The following is an 18,678-nucleotide window of genomic DNA, read 5'->3' as shown; positions in this document are numbered from 1 at the left end:
TTGATTTACTCTATTAGAATTGATACTCTTGGGGATTAGAAAAATGAAAGTTGAATTGATTTCTTTCAACAATGTGTGGGTTCCAAAAAATTCCTTTATTATGTAGTCGAGACATATTCACTCATAATATGCTACATTTTCTTGAAGAAAACCATTGGAAATTATTTTGTCTTAGAGATTTATCTCCTTCGAATTCCATTACCAACTCCTCAATTTCTTTTGATGAGGGAGTAGTAGTCTTGGATCTTTCTTTTGTCTATTATCAACCAACTTAGGGATATTGGAAAGAAGCTTCTCTTGATTACTAGTACTAAGCATTTTATCTATTGTGAGAAGAGTGGCAAAATTTCTTTGCATCTCCAAAGATATCCCTTCTTCATCAAATATCCTACCTTGGGTTTTATTAAGGTGGAAAATAAAATTAAAAGCCCTATGCTTGAGACTTGTAGTGTGGAAATATTTAGTATTCTTATTTCCTTTCACTAGCCAAATCGATCTAGCTCTTTGCCTCTAGAAAATTTCCTCCTTTTGCTATGATATCATGATATCTCACTAAGAGTTCACTTTCTGATCATACAGTTACTCAAAGAGAGGGTCATTATGTATGCTCTCTTGGAAATCTTTGATTTTGATTTCAATTTAGTTCTTGGTTTCAAAATACTACCAAAATAATTTTTTTGAGTTAGAGACAACCCCTTGTGAGTTAGAGACACCCACAAATTTTTCTCCATCATTTAAAACTATATTAAATCTTCAAGAACCATCCATTTTTCCTTCACGAAAGAATATTATTGACCCGAGATGTCCTCCCAAAATTTTCTTCTAGCAACTTTGTTATTAGGAGCATAAATATTTGATATCAACCATTGAAAGTTACCCTAATATTATGATAGAAAAGGTTAATAAAATTTCTTTTAGAGAATAAAGGCTTACCTAAAATGATACTCTTATTCCAAAAAATGAAATTTCTACCTGAGGCACCTATTGGAATACTTTAGAATAACTAAGAGGGGAGGGGGGTGAATCAATCATCCAAGGTCTAGATGTATAAATAAAACTTTTCACACCTTAGGAAACCCATTCATATTCATGCATGCATCCATAAGATTATGCAATCACTAAAACTTGTAGGTTACTATCAAATCAACATGCAGAAATGTAAAGCATGAAACACAATAGATTCATCAACACACTTGACACAATGATTTACGTGGAACCCAATTTGGGAAAAACTACTAGTAACATGCTACTCCTCTTCACTCTTCTGAAGTGATGCCCTGTTAAAGGTTACAATATACACTGTTAAATGTGACCCGATTAAGGTATTTCAATCACTTTATTAGAAGTGAGCCTTGTAAGAGGACTTTAGGCCATCCACTTGGAATGCCAGCTGGTTAAAGGGTTTACAAATTACTATTAGGTCAACCTTACTCCAAAGGATTTACCCTAGGCTAATACATTTGTTAAAGAGTAATAGTATGAAATGTCCCTTTCTTTGATTTTATATGATATTTCAAGCCTCTAATCAGATTTTCAAAATCAAACAATCAATAATACAAAGATCCACCAATTTCTCAATAAACCCCAAATCGGGTATGTCCAAAATAGTGCCAAAAATTTCACAACTTCACATATTATTAATAAATCTAAAAATGGATATTTTTATAGAAATTTCAGCAGCATAATGGCCTACAAAATTAAATTTCCAGATCTGTATAGCATTTACACAATAGCTCACAAACGTAGGAAAAAAACTATGCTCATCGAGCTCTCGAAATTAACACAAAAATGTTCGGAAACTCCACAAAAACACTAATAATCTATCTCAAAAGTTTAACCACATCCCAATACATATATTCAGCTCTATTTTAACATCTTAAAGTCTGAAATATAGCAGCAACCCAAACTGATATGAAATACTCAACTGAAAACACCAAACTCTTACAAAAAACACACTCAAAAACCCACAAATGTGCACTATTCAGCACAAGGGAAAACTGTGCATGAGCTTGCACATCGAATGGATTCAAACTCCCATCCTTAGCTTCCCTAAAAACTTGCAAACTCCCATCCTCGGGTCTCCTTCTCCACAGGTTTGGCAGCCTCTAAAGAACAACAAAGCAATAAGTGAAAATCAAGTTCTGGAATGAGCCCAAAATGCCTCCAAATCCCTTAAAAGAGAGCATAACCCTAAGTCACATCCAAGAGGGGTTAATAAAACATATTTTAATAATAATTTTTATTTATTAGTCCATTGATTTCCAAAGATTAGCCCCTTTTGCTGAAACTTCACCTTTTTTGGGCCTACCTGCGTTAGCAAAGATTATTATTTTTAAATATTTGAAAAGGGGACATGACAAGTCCTCCCCTCCCAATATTGCTTGTCCTCAAGCAATGAATATTAGAATGTTCAAGAATATGTTCTCCTTCCCAAGTTGCATCCTCTAGTGGTAATCCTTTCCAGTTGACCAAACGCTCTATGATGCTCTTCTTTCTCAATCTTTTCTCTCTTGTATCCAAAATCTCTTCTGGTATCAAAACTAATTTCCCTTCATCATCAAGAGGTGGTAATTCTATAGATACTATGGTCTTCTAGCCTAGAACCTTCTTAAGGCAAGATAAATGGAAAACATTATGTATTTTTCTGTTTGGTGGGAGCTCCAATTCATAAGCTACCTCTCCTACCTTCTTGGTGATCTTATAAGGCCCATAGAACCTTGGCTTGAGTTTCTCTGCCCCACTCCTCTTCAAGGTGCTTTGCTTATATGGCTACAAACTGACAAATACCAAATCTCCCACCTAAAAAGATCTTTCAGTCCTTTTTCTACCAGCATACAACTTTTGTTGGTTTTATGCATGTTGTAGATTATCCTTGAGGGACCTTATTATGTCTTGGCTTTGCTTGATGAAATCACTTGCTGCAAGTACTCTGCTATCTGAAAGTACTAAATCAACAAAGGAAAGAGCATCATAACCATAAAGAGAACGAAAAGGAGGCATACCAATAGACATGTGATGAGATGTATTGTAATAATACTCCCCTAGGTGCAACCATTTCACCCAAGCATGTTGATTTGAAACATAGTTCCTCAAATATCCCTCTATCTATTTATTAACTATCTCTGTTTGTCCATCTGTTTGAGGGTGATAGCTAGTACTAGGAGTGAGTTCAATTCCTACCAAATGAAAGAGCTCCTTCCAAAAAGAGCTAAGGAATCTATTGTCCCGGTCATTGACAATGTTTCTAGGCAAGCCATGTAATCTAAAAATCTCCTTGAAGAATAATTTAGCCACTTGTGATGCCTTGAAATCAGATGTGATAGGAAAGAAATGTGCATACTTAGTTAGTCTATCTACCACCACATATATGCAATCCTTACCTTGAACCTTGGGCAACCCGGTGATGAAGTCCATGGAAATACTTTCCCATTTTTGTTTAGGAATAGGAACTGGTTGCAACAACCCTGCAGGAAAATTTTTCTCACTCTTACTTTTTTGGCATACCATACATTCCTTAATGTGTTTAAGGACATCCTCCTTCATACCCTTCCATGAAAACCGCTCTCGAATTTGCCTATATGTCATGAAGTATCCCTAGTGACCAACCAAAGGTGTGTCATGAAAGGCCCTCAATATCCTCTCCTTAATTTTTGATCCTGGCTCTAAGAAGATCCTGTTCTTGTAATAAATCAATTCATCAACAACCTTGTACCTGTTATCATCCACTAACTTATCCAAAATCTTGGTGGCAAAGTAATCTTTAGCATACTCTAAAATTATGGAGATTTTCCAATCAGCAGAGGTAGATGTTAAGGAAGACAGAGTGGGCTTTCTTAAGAGAGCATCAACAACCACATTATTCTTTCGCTTGCAATTTTCTTACCCATTTTTGTTGATGTTCATTCAAATCCTTTGGTTCAAGAAGAATCTGAGGCTATTACAGTCTGTCTTTACAATGAATCTCCCACATACCAAATATTGTCTAAACTTATGAAGTGCATGCATGATTGCCAACATTTCCTTATCATAGATGGAGTAACTTTTCTCTGATTGATTTATTTTTCTACTCTCAAATGCTAGTGGATGTCCCCTTTGAGTTAGGACAGCCCCTATACCTTCTCCAAAAGCATCACATTCAACAACAAAAGGTAAAGAGAAATATGGAATTGCAAGCATAGGGCATGAACTCATTACCTTCTTAAGCTTATCAAATGTTTTTTGTGCCTCTTCTGTCCAAACAAAAGCTCCTTTCTTCATCAAATCAGTCAAGGGGGCAGCAATCTGAGAAAATCCCTTGGCAAATCTCCTATAGTAGCTACACAACCCAAAGAAACCTCTCAACTATGTAAGATTAGTGGGTGGAGACCAATCCAAAATTGCCTGAATTTTTTGTTGATCAACCTATACTCCTTTAGAGCTTATAATATGTCCCAAATATAGGATCTCTGTCAAACCAAAATCACATTTAGATAGCTTAGCATTGAAAGATTGCTGCTCCAAGATTCCCAAAACAATGTCTATGTGCTTTAGATGCTCTTCCCATGTTTTACTGTAAATCAAGATATCATCAAAAAATACCAAAACAAATTTTCGAAGATGCTAGCTGAATACCTTATTCATACAAGATTGGAATGTTGCACGTGCATTAGTGAGGCCAAATGGCATAACAAGAAATTCAAAGTGCCCATAGTGACATCTGAAAGTAGTTTTTTCCACATCTTCACCCCTCATTCGGATTTGATGGTACCCTGATCTTAAGTCAATTTTTGAGAAGTATACAACAGCATGTATCTCATCAATGAGTTCATCTATGTGTGGTATGAGATACCTATTTTTAATGGTCTTCTTTTTTAGAGCCCTGTAGTCTATACACATTCTAATTGTACCATCCTTTTTCCTGACAAGTACCACAGATGATGCAAATGGACTGGAGCTAGGCCTTATGAATCCCATGTCCAGGAGTTCCTTAATAGTTTTTTCAATTTCTTCCTTATAACCTCTTGGATGGCAGTATGGGGTTGTTATAACTGGCTTGGCACCCTGTTCTAACTCTATAACATGTTCAAAACCTCTATCTAGGGGTAATCCTGGAGGCAAGTCATTGAAAACTATACCATTCTTATCAAGACTATTTTGAATTTCAGAATGGAAATTACCTTAATTCTTTGGAGAGCTTGTTGGATGGATTATGACTCCTGCTGCCCATGCTACTTGTCCTCTTCGAAAATTCCTCTCCATCCTCTTTGCAGAGATCGCCTTAGGTGCTCCATTTGATAAGCCTCTCAATAAGACTTCTTTCCCATTGGAATGAAATTTAAACTCCATAGTTTGATGGTTCATGTAATCACCTCCAATAGAGTGCAACCATTCAACACCCAATACAAGATCTATCTCCCCAACGCCAACAACATAGAAGTCATCACATAACTCATAATCTCCTAAGGTCATCTTGAGTTGTTTCACCACCCGTGTGCAAGGCATAGTGAATCCATTAGCTACAGTAACATTGAATACTTCAAAATCTTCTACTTTAAGCCCTCTTTTCATGACAAATCCCTCATCAATAGAATTGTCAGTTGCCCCACTATCAAGAAGAACTGTCAACCTTTTCCCTGCTAGTACCCCTTGAATTCGAAAGGGATGGTATCTTGGGACTCCTGATAATGCTGCTAAAGTGCCATCCTTGTTGATTTCTTTTTCTTTCTCTTCTTCTACCTCCTCCTTAGTGTCATGAAATTCCTCATGCGTATCTGAATCAGATTCTGAAGCAACTTCAATATAGTGCACTTGACCTTTCCCCAAACATCTGTGTCCTGGAACCCATGGTTCTCTACAAGTAAAAAAAAGCTTTTTCCTTCGTAATTCACTCCTAGTCTCTTCATCTACCTTCTTCTTTTCCACATTTATCACATCTTTTGGTGGTAGTGTTGGGAAATTCTTTTTCTAGAAATTCCTCTTATGTTGCCAAAGATTTAGGGGTTTTTGATTAGTGACTAGTTTCATAGGCATGCAACTTTGAAGTTGCAAGCTTCTTTTGATAGCTTCTTGTAAGGTTGAGGGTGAGAAAGCCTTAACCAAAACCTTAACAAAATCTTCTAAACCATCAAAAAAAAGATAAACAATCCTCTTTTCATTCATTTTAGGTACCATAATAGCCACTTTTTGAAACTCTTCTATATACTCATTAACTGATTTGGTTTGCTTCAGCTTTGACAATTCTTTAAAGTACTCTTCATCATCCTTGAGGTCAAATCTATCTATCACTCTTTGACTGAAATCATCAAATGTAGTTAACTGATCATGACCTTGAGTAGTCATTCCATGATACCACCAAACGTAGGCTGCATCTTCCAAGTGTAGACTTGCAAATTGAATAGCATCACTCTCCTTCATGGGGTTAAGTGTGAAGAAAGTTTGTAATTTTTGTAGCCATGCTCTAGCTGAAATTTTATTTGTTCCATCAAAAGTAGGTGCTATAAACTTGCTTATTTTATTTTTGAGCTCTCTTCCACTTATGTCATGCTCCCTCCTATTCTCTTTCTTGGGCATCAAAGTGTTCATCATATCCACGTATTCTCTAAAAGGAACCGAACTGCAAAATTCATCATCTAAGCCATTGTAAGTAGCTCTTAATGCAATCAAGTTACCTGTAACCTCTTCCACAAGATTAAGGGCTAGATTTGGTACTGGTGGCTCATTTGTAGGAAGGAAAATAGTTTTTGTTGATTTAGAGGGTGTGGGTTTCAGATTTCTTGGCTCCTTTGAAGTGCTCCCTTTCTCATTAGTAGATGCAACTCCTTGCAGTTTTTCCGTCAATATTCGCAAAGCCTCTCTAGTTTCTGCCAAACTATCCACTGTTTGCTTCTGAGTATTTTGGATGTCTTGAAAAAATTTCTTTGCCATCTCATCTTGATCATCCATGCTTTTTCCTTCCTTGGATTTTGTACTTTTACTTTTAACTGGAGGTTTGATCAAAATTTCTTTATTCTTTTCTCGTTGCAAATATCTCTTTTCTCTTTCATTTAGTTGCATGCAAACTTCTACAACCCTCAGGCTGGCAAGATCATAGCTCTAATACCACTAAAATGTACCTTTTTCTGATTTTATATGATATTTCAAGCCTCTAATCAGATTTTCAAAATCAAACAATCAATAATACAAAGATCCACCAATTTCTCAATAAACCGAGCAAATCAAGTATGTCTAAAATAGTGCCAAAAACTTCACAACTTCACATATTATTAATAAATCTGAAAATGGATATTTTTATAGAAATTTCAGTAGCATAATGGCCTACAAAATGAGATTTCTAGATCTACATAGCATTTACACAAAAACTCACAAATGTAGGACAAAAACTATGCTCATCGGGCTCTCGAAATTAACACAAAAATGCTCGAAAACACCACAAAAACATTTATAATCTATCTCGAAAGTTTAACCACGTCCAAATACATATATTGAGCTCTATTTTAGCATCTTAAAGTTTGAAATATAGCAGCAACCCAAAGTGATATGAAATACTTAACCGAAAACACCAAACTCTTACAAAAAACACACCCGAAAACTCACAAATGTGTACTGTTCAACACAAGGGAAAACTCTACATGAGCTTGCACATGGAATAGCTTCAAACTCCCATCCTTAGCCTTCCTAAAAATCAGCAAACTCCCATCGTTGGGTCTCCTTCTCCACAGGTTTTGCAGCCTCTGAAGAACAACAAAGCAATAAGCAAAAATCAAGTTCTAGAATAAGCCCAAAATGCCTCCAAATCCCTTAAAAGAGGGCATAACCCTAACTCACGTCCAAGAGGGGTTAATAAAACATATTTTAATAATAATTTTTATTTATTATTCCATTGGTTTCCAAAGATTAGCCCCTTTTGCCAAAACTTCATCTTTTTTGGGCCTGCCTGCGTTAGCAAAGATTATTATTTTTAAATATTTGAAAAGGGGACATGAAATAGTAGAGCTTTGATCTGATATAGCTTACAACTTCTCTTGCAGATTATAGATCTCTATGTAGTCCTCAATTCTGCTTGGCCTTCATACTTTGCAGCTTAGTTAGCTTGTTCACCCTTCAAGAATTCATCTCCTTAAGCCTTCTTTCTTAACACACTATTGCAAACTCTTCTCATGGGTCACTTGATGAAGAAAAACCCTTAACTCATTCTCCTCCTTAGGTTCTCACACATGAAAACTTTTGCTTCATGACTAGAAATTCTTATAAATAGGAAATTAGAATATTTTTCTACTTATTTTCCATTGTGCAAATTTGGGTTTGGATGGATTAGGTAGGATACAATCTATCTACCCTATATCTTGTATCTCTTCTAGAAAATTCTCCTAGAATCTATTTGAATTCACCTCAAAAATAGTTTACCTCAAATTCTATGCCACTAGCTCATCATCCTTATCTTCCATCCAATTCACAAAATTCAAGAAAAAAAACTTGTCGACTTAGATTCAATGAATCTTTGATCTTTAAAATAATGCAGTAGCTCAGCATTATCAAGCTTCTGATGCTCAACAAATACTATATTGCTCAACATCCATTATGAATTCACTCAACATCAACTAAAGTTTATTGATGCTCGACATCAACTAAAATTTTCTTGACATCAACTATTTTGCTCGGTATCCACTAGAATTTTCTTTTACTCAGCTCCAACTGACTTTTTGCTTGCCTTGCACTAGCTTTACTTGGCACCTACTATCCACTTAGTCAAGCTTGGCAAACAAACTTTATGTAACTTGTTCTTCTAAAATTTCTAAGTGTAGCCAAGATTTGTAATATTAAGTAGATTATCAATACATGATGTCATCATTGTCTTAATTTATCCTTGTACTTCATTACATAAACATAACTCAACCTTTCCTATAGGTGCTTTTGTTACATCTTATTGATCAAATCCTCTTCATCAATCAACTAAGTGATAGTACTTGAATCTTATAAGCAGTTGTTTTACCAACAAATAGTAGGTTTGACATCAGTGACAAAACAATGATTGAAACACATAGTCTTCTTCAACAATCTCCTTCTTTCAATAATCTCTCTTTAATAATAATCTTTTCAATAAGATCTCTATAGCATCATCGGCATTTTTCCAATCACCCCACCATTTTTGTACAATTTAATCTTTTAACTCTCTCCTTTGACATTTTGGTTTCTTACAAAACTACCATATCTAGTTTGTAATCTCTAACTATGTTCCTAAGGACATCTTGCTTGTGAGGGTTATTTAAACCCCTTATATTCCAGGAAAAAATCTTTATTTCATTGGAGTGAATTCCTCCATGGTGGTTCATTTCCCATTTTCTATGCTCTAGAGACTCTCTATTTCTCTAGCTTTCCTTGTAGGTCTCCATCCAACTACATTTTTTGGTGATCCTACATCAGCTTTATAAGATCCCTAAGTAGATTTTCCAGAAGACGTTGTGCATTTGAGATCCTTGTCTACCTTTTTATATGCTTCTCTACCCCATAACCTCATGACTCTTCTAGTGTTTTCTTTTATTGAATCTTTCTTATTACTCAAAGACATAATATTTTTAGTGTAGGACAATTTAACCATTTCTATATCTTCAATGTCAACCTAAAGGTTGATGTTCCTTTCCCCAGAATAGGGAATGATTGAGCTTCATTAAACAATGGATCCTTGTTAATATTTTCATAATATTTTTCAATTCTAAATGGAAGGGGGATGAAATAATCTCTCCCTCCTCCTGAAAGTCAACCTGCTCTTTCCCTACTTCCTCACTATCAGATGAAACCTTCTCCATCTTTAGGCACTACTCTTTCTCCTCATTAAGATGTTTTGAAGGGAGAGCATGTTGACCCAAGAACCCATTTGCAACCTCATTTTTATCTATTTCATTCCCTTCTTTTAATCAACAATAAGCACATATTCCTTGGTATGCTCCATTTAAGTATTATCTTGGTCATTTGAGGATGATACAACCTTTCCACCTTTTTTCTTCCCTTCTTGATAGGAATTAACCTCTTGATCCTCATTGGAATATCCTTACATTCCTTTGTTTCCCTCTCTTGGATCTTTTCTTTTCTATAATTTTTTAACTTCCAGGTTCTTGGATGTAGGAACTTTTTTAGCTTATTTCTTGGGATTCTTCGAGCATTTCTTCACTTAGTGGCCTGCCTTCTTGTAGGTGAAACTAGAAAAAGTGAGATCCTCATCAACCACTTCCTACTCCCATTTATTAATCTTAGAGACCATTTAAATTTTCTCTCGTAAGTTGGAGAATTGGTGGACATTGACACAAACCCTATAAAAAATAAGTCTATATTTACATGTCATGATAGGATCTATGGATAAAAGTTCCCCAAATGAGGAATCCAAAAATTTAAGGAAATATTCATGCCAAAAATGAAAAGGTACACTGGCAAATGAAGCCAACATGGAAAAAGTATCATTAATATCTATATTGGGTTCCCAATTTTGTTTAAGGTTGAGGAGTGTTTTTTAACATCCAAGGGCCTCCACATAGAGAATAGTCCAAAACTTCTTTGCTGGTGAATCTGAAATAGAGGAAGCCATGGGGAAGGGCCACAATTACTACTTGTCTTTTTTACTTTCCATTTTCCTTTCACCATGGTGCTCACTACTTCAATATTTGGCCTTGGCCCTAAAAAATTTATAACCAGCATAAGCTCCATCGTAGAGATAGAGTGATCAGCTAAATCATCTATAATATTACTTTAGAACTCCCCCTTTTGAAAATCTACTTTGCAAGTTATGAGTAGAAAGGAGGACATACCACTGGGTTTGACCCCAAAAAGAAAAGATTGTTTCTTAGATTCCTGACATGTCTTTAGAATAAGATTATTCTCTTGAAAATCACATGGAGGACTACGTGATACATCCTTGGTACCCTCAATATTGCCAGTGTCGTGGGCCCCATTTTCATCCTCATCTCCACCAAGTGCTTCATTTGATTGACCTTTTGTAGTTCCCAATCCACTGTTATGAAATCCAACCTTTTCTTGACCATCCATAATCCTCAAGGGGACCTATGAAATTGTAGAACCATTCCCTTAGCTATTATTGTGCCATTTTTTACTCATCACCTGATTCAAATTCTCCATGTAGCTTTTCATATAATGATGATTAAATAAAAAAGTGACAATCATCCTTTTCTTTAGTATAACTTAAAATTTAAGAACATTAGCACTTAAAAAATATAAATAGTATATATATATAATGAGAAATTATTATAAACATTTAGAAAATAAAATTATAGTTTAAATAAAATATGTTATTAAAATCATAATTAAATGGAAGGTCTTAACCTTGAGTTGCATTGTTGGAGCAAAATATTTTCTAAAATATGACACAACTTGGTTGAGCCCAAAATCTTATGTTTTATCTAGAAACTCTTGTTTCATAGACTCCCTTTTTCTAAACCCAATGGGAATCCTAATATTTTCTCCTATTGTCATATCCTTGAATTAGTGCACCATATATTTATTGAATGCTCCTTTGCCAAAGAATTTTGAAATTTATTGGGTATCACTTTAGAAGGTAATGCTTATGTTCTACACACAATTTCTATATATTTACAAGAAATCAATAAATCTGGATACTATTTTTGTTCTACTCTCTCTCATCTCATTGTTTGGCTCATTTGGAAATGTAGGAATGAGGATATGTTTATAGGTAGAACTAGGATTCTTATTGAGTCTTTATAGAGACTCATTCTTCATAATATCTTTGTGCAAGTTACCATGTGATTTTATTGGTCATGGAGTACAAGCTCTTGAAAGTCTCAATGAATGTGCTTCCACTTTCAAGAAAGGAGTATCACATGTTTTCAGTCAAAGACAAGACTGAGTTTGATTTTGACTATACCTTGAATAGGTTTATTGAACAAATCAAGAAATTTAAGAAAACTCTTGATATTTCTTCTTCCAACATAATCTCACCTCAAGTAGCTCCTATTGCAAATTTTTCTTCTAGCATCACCTCCAATATTGTTATATAAGCATTGTTCCATCCCCCATCATCTAACCCATAAAACCAGATCATTCATGATGGATTGACACTCATATGAGCATTTGGCCCTATGCCATAGACCTCTTGGTTGATGATGTCATATTGCTTAGGGGATTCCCTTTTTCGCTTAATGATTTTTAGTGGAATGCCAGAAATTATAGACAAGCGTATGTTCAATATCAGTGTTGAAAGTGACAGCTCTGATTTGTATTTCACATACATGTCGATTCCAAATTTCAAAGTCCTGACACGTTTCATCCTAACCATGTTCGGATAGTATGCATTCGTAAGGGATGGTTGGAGCATGTTCTGGTCTGTCCCCAGAGATGGATGCAATGTTTATGGTGCCTGCGATACCTACGCAACCTGCAACTCCAGAAATCTTCAGTCCTGCAGCTGCGCGAAAGGCTTCAAACACACAGACAACCACGCTTGGGTTTTGCAAGATTGGGCGTTCAGCGTGTGTGTTCGGAAGAGTCCATTAAACTGTAGCAGTGACCGATTCATCCATCTTGGCATAATGTTGCCTGATGATTTTACTTTCTCGTACCCTACCTACACAAAGAGAGATTGCCAGAAAGCCTATCTCCGCAACTGCTTGTGCACCGCTTTTGACTTCAATCCGCCTTCAGGGCCCTGCCAAATCTGGTACAGAGATTTTCTAAACATGCGCAACTCTACTTCATCAAGAAGGAATACAAATGTCTTCATTAGAGTAGGTCCCTCTCAACTTTCCAAGAAAAGCAAAAGCAAAAGTATTATGGGCCTAGTACTTTGGATCTTCGATGCACTCACCGTTGTCATGGGTATCTTTTCAATTTTTATTCTGCAAAGGCACAAGCTACAATCAATGGATAGGTGTGTGGATTCCCCAAACTCTTTTCTAAGAATATTTACTTATAAGGAGCTGAAAATTGCGACAAGGAATTTCAGGTCTGAGCTGGGGAGCGGAGGATCTGGATCTGTGTTCAAAGGATCTCTACCAGACTGTACGTTTGTGGCTATGAAAAGGATGAAGTGTTCAAGACAAGATGAGAAGCAACTCCGAGTAGGAATCAGTTACCTCAGAAACATACAACATGTCCATTTGGCTAGGCTTAGATGGTTTTGTGTGCAAGGATAGAAACAGTTACTGATCTATGATTACATGCCCAATGACTGTCACAAGTAATTCCAAGATCGGTGAGGGGAAGTTGCTCGACTAAAAGACCCAATTTGAGATCGCGCTAGGCACTGCAAGAGGGTTGCTCTATCTCCACGAATAATGTAGAGGCTGCATCATTCACAGTGATGTGAAGCCCAAGAACATCCTGCTGGACAGTAATATGTCACCCAAATTAATCAATTTTGGGTTGGCGAAGCTAATGGGTAGAGATTTGAGCTGCATGCTGACGACTACGAGAGGAACGAGCGGATACTTGGCCCCAGGGTGGGCTAGTACTCACATCACTCCCAAGGTAGATGTCTACAAATTTGGTATGATTCTTTTGGAAATCATTTCTAGGCGGAGAAATCTGGACTTATCCGTGCAAGATTCAAGCTCGCTCTATTTTCCTACATGGCTGCAACTCAAGCACACACTATTATATACACTATTACATAAAGGGGGCATTTAAGACAAATTTCAAGACAATTTTTGTATGAATTGTCTTAATTCAAGACAAGAAAAAAGTTGCATATTATTTTAAAAATTGTCTTGAGATTAGTGTCTCAATAGATTGTCTTAGAAAATTGTCTTGTGAAGACAATATGAAAAATGAATATTTTTGTCTCTATAAGACAAATTTTCTTGTCTCCTTAGAGACAATATTTCTTAAATCTAACTATTGTCTCTCAAAATATGATATATGTTTAAAATTCAACTATTGTCTCTATAAAGACAATATGAAAAAATATAGTAAAAAAAATTAATATTTTTTTTAAAATAATTTAAATGTGATTTTCAATTATAAATACATTTTCAAATAGAAATAATACATTATTTTCTATAATTATTTACAATATTTTGTTTCTCAGCATTCCAAGCTTTCTCATAACTATTATATTAATTTTGATTATTTTCAAAGTTTGTATCTTATAAAATGATGGCTCAATTCCTCCACAACCCATAAAATGTACAATGGAAATGGCATAACCATGAAATAGTATTGACAAGCAAACTTCACAGAAAATGTTATATTGATTTAATTATCTTCAATGTTTGTATCTTACAGAATGATGTGGGAGTTTCTCCACAATAAAAAAACATATAATAGATATGGTATGACCATTATTTCCTTCATATTATACATTTCCACTACAGCACATGATCAACTGCTTGATTTGATCTATGGAAAAAACTAGACAGAAATGTTTCATTTTGAACATGTTAAAGATGTACTGTTTTCAGCATGTCATATCTAGAATGAGAACTTGTAGATGCAATTTTCTAGCAAGTTCTTTCAACTAAGAAAGAGACATCTTATATTCTCCCTGTACCTTGAAAGATAGAAAGTATCCAGTCAAACAACAAACATTTTGTATTATTCATCTTTCTCCTATATCCTGAAAGAAAGAAAATAGATGTAAGAATCTAATTTAACTAATCAAATGATGTTTCCCATATAAGCATAACTCATAAATAGAGAAATAACTTATAGAGAATACTATGAATAATAGAGATCGCTTAAAATGAACTATGCATGGATCATACACACTCTTAGTCATGAGTATGTTTTATTGTCATGAATATTCTATCATTTAAATCCAGCTTGAATAAAATTGATAGCAATTCTATATTTTACCAAAGATAAAGTTGTATCATTATATTACCAAGACAATTTATAGTTTCAAAAAAACAACTATTTAAATATTCATGATCTATTCATAAAGTATAAAATGTAAGAATATGTAAGCTTACCTTCCACAGATTTCCTCTTTCTTGTATGCATAGCAAAATGGGTCCATGGATTGTTGTAGATGTTTTACTGCCAATATAACCCGCAATAAGAGTATCTTAATAACCATAATAGAAGGTGATGGTACAAATTTCTTTAAAAACATAACCTATGACAAGGAGCCAGGTGATTAGCAAGACAATAGAAGGTAGTGGTACAGATTTCTTTAAAAACATCATCACATCCAATAGTTTTACCACAGTGTGCATTCTTAGGACGCAAACCCTTGAGATTCCAACTCTTAGCATGACCATCAATTCATTTTGATACTAGCATTAGGAAAGATTACTTCACAGATGAATTCAATGGAAAATGGACAATTTTAGTAATATAAAGTCATAGTAGGTCTCGTAGCAGTTAGATTCTAGCTATCCTGGTATAACAAATCAAAAATTTGCATTAATTTTTACTAGCAAAGAGTCATCTGGTGCGACAGTTGTAAAAAACCAATTCTTTTGTTGGTCTTTTTGATAATCAATATCTTATAATCAATAGGTTGAAATGAAACACTCTACCTGAGCCATGCAAATAGTTTTTGTATGCTGCATGTAGCTTACTAATCAGATCAGTTTCTTTGACCATACTAATTGAAGCATCTTGTTCTAGAAATTCCTCATATCCATTATGTTGTATTTTATTCTCCCTTTTCTAGTTGGGAGAAATATTCCATTATATGTCACAATTTGTTTCAACAAGAAAGCTCTCAATTTCTCCATAAGAAAAACTAGTCTGATCTTTGAGAATGCATGCAAACTAGTCTATGGACTCTACTGAACCCATGAGCTCACTCATAAATATAATGTTATCCACAATTGTGCTTTATTTTTTTGGTTCACTGCATGCTTGTTCCTTCTGATAAGATGAGAGCTCTAGATGTGTAGCTGCACGAACATGATGTCTATTTCTCAATTTGGTGAATTTGGGATCTTTCCCCCTGAGTTTCTTGCTCAAATGTGTATTCCAATAGTTCTTTATTTCATTATCTATTTGTTCAGATATTCTACCCACAATCAATGACCACTTGCATATATTCACCCATGATTGAACACTTAGTAGGTCTAGAAATCATACATAATGATCCCTCAACTTGGCTAATGATATAAATCAATAGAACAAGAACAGACAATGGCAATCAAGTAAATGAATCGAAACCTCATACTAATTCCCCAACAACTTATGAAGTTTGATAATGAGTTCTTCTTCATTAGTAGATATATGACCTATTTTAACACTGGGGTAGGGGTGGTTAATCCACCTCAACCTACAACTCTTTCCACTCCATTGCAAACATAAATGAAGTCAACAATTATTTAAAGCCTAGCTATATGAAACTATAATTATCCTTAACAACTCATTATATAACAAAATTAAATCACTGAGTCTTGTATGCTTGAACTGAATTTTTTAAATTATGAGTAATTTCTATATGCACTATGGTGTCTAATAAACCAACTTATGAAATTCAATAGGTTCTAAAAAATTTTCTTCCTGCAAAAATGAAAAACATGAAATAGTAGCTGCTTAACCTCCATCTTTAAAAGTATGTCCTACCTACTTTATTAGCTATAAAATTCCAATGTCTTTCTCTACTAGTTTGTATCTAGTTTTTCAAAAGATGATCATCAACACATGTTTAGGGGCCTCTCTTCACACTCGAACATGAGTTTGTTCACCTCATACTCTCTTTAGAAGTTATGAAGCTCAAATTATAACAAGATGCTAAGCGTCAATCAAACTAAATTAAATGTTAAAGTGACCCTAAGTTAGTTCAAGCTATACTTGCAATTCCTTGGCCAAGATATGCAAATATAATGCTACTTTGCTTATAATATTTTCTTGAATTTATAACTTTATCATCGAAGCTATTCAAGAGTTCAAACCTCACATTTTCCCTAGTAAAGGTACCTTCTTAATTGTAGTAGGATATGCCTTCAAATAATGTAGAGATTTTCCAAGATAGGAATAATTATTTAACAAGATTTCTCTTAGTTTGTTTCATCATATGTTATGAAATATATAATGATTGAGAAATACTTGTTGAGAACTTTTTTACAAAAAATAGTAGTTTAGATCAATTCATTTTGAAAAATTAAAAACATTATCTGTAATTCTACTATTCTATCTTCCTCAAACTGAAATGATCTCATCAGGCATGTCTACTTTGAAAGTGCTTTCAGATATGCCTGAATCAGGGGTTTTCATCCCCAACTTAGCAATGGAAATCAAGGGTTTTCACTTTTCATTCTTGATTGTAAATCATGGAAATGATAACGCCTAACACCATGACTTGGGAAAGAATAGATATCATGCACATGAATACAAAAAACTCTATACCACGATACAAAATTGTAACATATTTGAATGGATAGAAAGTCATAACCTGTAAATATTCTTATGCTATTAAAATATTTATAGTTTTCATCCATCAAATTTGCATGCAAATGTACCATTTACTATAATTGTTAAAGAAAATTATGCTCTTTACACTTCTTCTGCATATTTTTAAACTAGTTCGGACTGCATTAGCATTTATAAGATCCTCACACAAAAGAAAACTTATGGAAATTTTAGTCATTAGACACACATCTATGCATTCAAAAATACATAACATTGCAAGAGATTGGTGGAATGAGGTTTGCACTGGGGTTTTCAACCACTAAAAACTAGAATCTATGAAGTTGAAAAAAAATAGAAAAGGATGGAATCATTATTTCAACGACTGATTCCAGTGAGACGATAAATCCAAAACACACACTATTTTGTTCACTTGATTTAGTATTTATTTATAATATTCTGATAATATAGAGGATGTATAAAAATAGTACATATCTCAAAATTGAAATCATATTTAGAATACACATGCATCAAACAACACAACTATGATGTATTATTGAACAAGTACATGATGATACATGAAGTAGCTTTATAATAGAAATAAAAATTAAATAATATTTGACTGAAAATATTCCTTTTGTTCATTTCTTTCTATCAATTATATTCTTTTGTGTCCTCTTTCTCTATGGCACTAGTTGAATCAAGGGTGCTGATTGTTCATCACTTTGAGCACCCTCCTTGTTGTTCTTCTTTCTCAACTACTGAAATTCAAGGATGGTTTCTTGTTGAGGGTCAAGAATGATAATTGAATCATTGTGTACACCAAATAATTCATTATTTTCCTCTTGGTCCTCCTCATTTTCAGTACCTAATAAGTTTGATTCCTAGGCTTCCTATACACAACATAGATTAACTTATTAAAAAATATAATACCTATAATAAAATTTTTGCATGAACCATACAAGATCCTAATAAACTTACCTCAGATTCATGACTAATGACTAATTTCTCTCCTCTATCTAGCATATGTTTTCTAAGGCCTTTGAAACCATGTAGTAAGGCATATTTTAAATCCTCATCAGATGCTTCTTTTAGGAATTGGTGCACCTACATGAATGAACAAAATTGAATTCATAAGATATAATGACTTGTGAGATACAATTAATTCATAAGTTTTTAGTGAATATGTTTTAAGAAATAAAAAATACTATACATGAAAATGTTCACTTACCAAGCTGCCACGAATACTATTGTATGTTTTCTAAGGCCTTTGAAACCATGTACTAAGGCATATTTTAAATCCTCATCAGATGCTTCTTTTAGGAATTGGAGCACCTACATGAATGAACAAAATTGAATTCATAAGATATAATGACTTGTGAGATACAATTAATTCAT

General features: G+C 34.3%; 1 pseudogene; it reads right to left on the bottom strand.

Moving 5' to 3' along the window:
• Window positions 1-12,491: 12,491 nt before the first annotated feature.
• On the bottom strand, window positions 12,492-16,624 carry LOC149566850 (transcription factor MYB32-like; annotated as a pseudogene).
• Between the last annotated feature and the right edge of the window lie 2,054 nt (window positions 16,625-18,678).

Source organism: Cupressus sempervirens, chromosome 3 (genome assembly GCF_028749045.1).
Source record: "Cupressus sempervirens isolate cs-2001-9-10 chromosome 3, ASM2874904v1, whole genome shotgun sequence".
NCBI classification, from domain to species: Eukaryota; Viridiplantae; Streptophyta; class Pinopsida; order Cupressales; family Cupressaceae; genus Cupressus; species Cupressus sempervirens.
Note: the sequence above shows the minus strand (reverse complement) of the source record. Positions and strands in the feature narration are given on the sequence as shown.